Genomic DNA, 400 nt, shown 5'->3' on the forward strand with positions numbered 1-400 from the left:
ATTTTGGGGCCACTTTTGGGGGGGATTTTGGGGTCATTTTGGGGTCAATTTTTGGGTCCATTTTGGGGGCATTTTGGGGCCACGCCACCAGCCCGCCATCGACGCGGCCGCCGAGAGGGTGAGACCCCTCCCCAAATGCGGGGAGACCCCTCCCCAAATCCCCCAGAGCACCCCCACATCCGGGGAGCCGTTTCGGGGCATTTTGGGGCCATTTTGGGGTCAATTTTTGGGTCATTTTGGGGCCATTTTTGGGGGTCCTTGGGAGGGATTTTGGGGCCATTTTGGGGTCAATTTTTGGGTCCATTTTGGGGAAGTTTTGGGGTCATTTTTGGGGGTCCCTGGGAGGGATTTTGGGGCTATTTTAGGGGCATTTTGGGGTCATTTTGGGGGGATTTTGGCG

This window comes from Corvus brachyrhynchos, unplaced genomic scaffold (assembly GCF_000691975.1).
Source record: "Corvus brachyrhynchos isolate BGI_N302 unplaced genomic scaffold, ASM69197v1 scaffold644, whole genome shotgun sequence".
NCBI lineage: Eukaryota > Metazoa > Chordata > Aves > Passeriformes > Corvidae > Corvus > Corvus brachyrhynchos.